The sequence below is a fragment of the Phoca vitulina genome, unplaced genomic scaffold, assembly GCF_004348235.1.
Source record: "Phoca vitulina isolate PV1807 unplaced genomic scaffold, GSC_HSeal_1.0 scaffold28, whole genome shotgun sequence".
NCBI classification, from domain to species: domain Eukaryota; kingdom Metazoa; phylum Chordata; class Mammalia; order Carnivora; family Phocidae; genus Phoca; species Phoca vitulina.
The window spans coordinates 15,113,967-15,116,937 of record NW_022589731.1 but is presented as its reverse complement, the minus strand read 5'-3'; the positions used below and the strand labels follow the sequence as shown (position 1 = coordinate 15,116,937).

General features: G+C 37.1%; 1 pseudogene across 1 annotated transcript; it reads right to left on the bottom strand.

Moving 5' to 3' along the window:
- Nucleotides 1-905: 905 nt before the first annotated feature.
- On the bottom strand, nt 906-1,639 carry LOC116644020 (annotated as a pseudogene). The gene has a single exon (XR_004301687.1). The product of XR_004301687.1 is annotated as a proteasome activator complex subunit 2-like (transcript).
- Between the last annotated feature and the right edge of the window lie 1,332 nt (nt 1,640-2,971).

Below are 2,971 nucleotides of genomic sequence, written 5' to 3'. Positions count from 1 at the left end.
GGGGAAGCGGGAATGACTCCTGGAGGATAGCAGTTTCTTTTGGGGGTGATGAAAATACTCTAACATTGACTGTGGTGACGGTTGCTCAACTCTGTAAATATACTAAAAGCCATTGAAGCATACACTTTAAATGGGTGAATTGTATGGTATGTGAGTTATATCTCAATAAAGTAGTTATTAATAATAAAAAACTCACAGAATGTTGAGTCTGACCCCAACTGTCTCCAGGCAGAGGCGGCTCGAGAAGACAGGGGCACCTGCGGATTTCATAAAATTTGCTTATTAGGGGGGACAAATGGCCGATTAATTAAACGTATATAAATAATTCATGTTGATCATAAAAAGTTAAAAACACCCATAATCTTGACACTTAGACATAATCATTGTTAACACTTTTGGGTTTATCCTTGAGAATTTTTTCTATGCATTTATAAGGTACATGGAGACACCGGATCATGCTACCCCTATTGTAATTTGCTTTTCTCATTAAACAACACTGTGTCACAGAGGTTCTCCAAATGCGATGCCTGCCATTGGCATCAATATCATCTGGGGACCCTGAAATGTGAAATCTAGAGGCCCCGCGCAGGCTTCCTGAATGAGAAGCTCTGGGAGTGGGGCCATGAGTCTTGCTTCAGTGAGCCCTCCAGGCGATCCTGATACACAGTCAAGTGTGAAAACCATTGCCCTGCCTTAACTGTGTGTGCGTGTAAATACATGTGGATTTCTGTCATAATTTTTAACGATTGATATTCCAATTTTTGGCTACTGTAAGTAATGCTGCAAAGATCATCCTTGTGCTATCCTTGCGCACTTTATTTTTTTCCACACAAAGCATAGGTCATTTGTTATTATTATTATTATTATTATTATTATTATTATTATTATAATTTTTTGGCCCTCGACTAGTACATTGATGGCTTCTCTTCACCCTTTGGGTTGATAATTTTCTCTAGGTTGCTGCTGACGATATGATAAAGCTCAGCATAGGAGGCCCTCAGGTCCAGCACCATGGCCCTGAGCTCTCCATAGGCTGCCTCATCTCGCTCATGCACCAGGACCCCGTAATCCATTACATGAGTCTCCTTAGAGGCCTTGACCACAGCATCCCCGCGTTCAGAGATGTACTTGGAAATGGTTGTCTGGAAGCATCTACTTTTGTCTTGTTTGCATTTACCCTCTCTAGCACCTTCTCCTGGATTGCCACCCCAAAGTCATTTCCATTCTCAATCTTGGGGATCAGGTGCTGGATCCGTGTGATCACCAGAATGCATTTTTCTTTGAGAGTCCGGACTTCTGGCTTAACCAGGGCAAGTAGGGTGAGAACCTTCTCATTTCCAGGGAGAAAGCCACACTTGGGAACTTCTTTCTTTTCCTGCTTATCTGTTTCCATCTCATCATCCTTGGGTGGAGGGTCTGGGATGGGGATGTCCAGTGGGGTCTGGAGAGAGGTCAGGTCAGCAACATTGAGGGAGTCCTCTTGCAAGAGTTGATTCAGGTGTATGATTTTCTGTGGCAATAAACTGTAGAGGAATTCCTCTGCCTCCTGGAAAAGACTTTGCCTGAAGACATCCACCTGCTTGTGGGCTTCCCCACTCAGGTACACCCCACAAGGCTTGGCCATGCTGCTCCAGTTGCAAGATCTCCGGTATCTCCTTGCACACTTTAATTATTTCCTCTGATACATTCCCAGAAGTGTATGCACTGGGTCAAAGTCTAAGGCTTTAGATATTTATTTTCAAATTGCCCTCAAAAAAACCTTCTTAATTTACATCCCTACTTCCAAATAAGAGAATGGGTATATTTTTGACAATTCTGGCCATTCTTTTTTTAAATCCATCATAATACAAGAAGTAAAAAGGTAGGCCATTGGGTTTTAGCTTATATTTCTTTGATTACTGGTAATACTGAACCTTTGTATGTGATTATTGACTATATTCCTTCACTTGTGAATACCTTGCTTAAGCCTATTGCCCAAATTTCTATGGAATTTTTCATATATATATATATGTATACATATATATATTTCTGGTAGAATTTAATACATTGTCAAGTAGTAAGAATACTAACCCCTGAATATCACATATGTTAAAAATACATTTTCTTGTTTACTTGCCTTTTAACTTTCCTAGTTGTTTTTTTTTTTTCTGTTTAGAATGAGCTTAAAATTTTAATATCATAAAATTTTATTTTGGTGACATTCTTTGAAAGGATTTCCCGTCTGGTTTTATATAAATATTTATGTATCTTTTCTTAGTACTTTTACATTAAATTGTTTAATACATATGGAATTTATGTTCCTGTAAATTGTCTTTTGTTTCCAAATGGTTGTCCCTAGATTCTTTATTGACTAGTCCTAATTTTCCTGCTTGATCTGAAATTCTAACCTTATTATATATACATTTTTTTTAATGGCTTGGGTCTGCTTTTGAATTTCTTGGTCTATTTAATTAATCTGTTTCTATTGGAGTCAGTTTTGATTATCAGAATTCTAATACATTTTAATAATTGGAAGGACAAATACTCTCTTTTCATTTTTTTTTCTTCCCCCAGACTTTTTTCCTGGTTATTCTCACATATCATATAGTGTTCAAATACACTTTAGTCAAGTTTGAAAAGAAGTATTAGAATTTTGATTTGAATTACATTAAATTCATAGCGTGATTTGTCAGTGTCAATATCTTTAAATAGAACGTCTTTCTATCGTGGAACATGTTATGTTTTCCACAATTATTCAGATATCCTTTTGTCTTTTGTTTGTTTAAAGATTTATTTATTTATTTATTTAAGCTCTACACCCCAAGTGGGGCTTGAACTCACAATCTCAAGATCAAGTCACACGCTTCATTGACTGAACCAGCCAGGCGCCCCAGATATCCTTTTGTCTTCCTGAGTAGAGTATATAGTTCTTTTCATATAGATTATAGTCATTTTATGGGAAGTTCATTTCTTTTATTTATTTATTTATTTA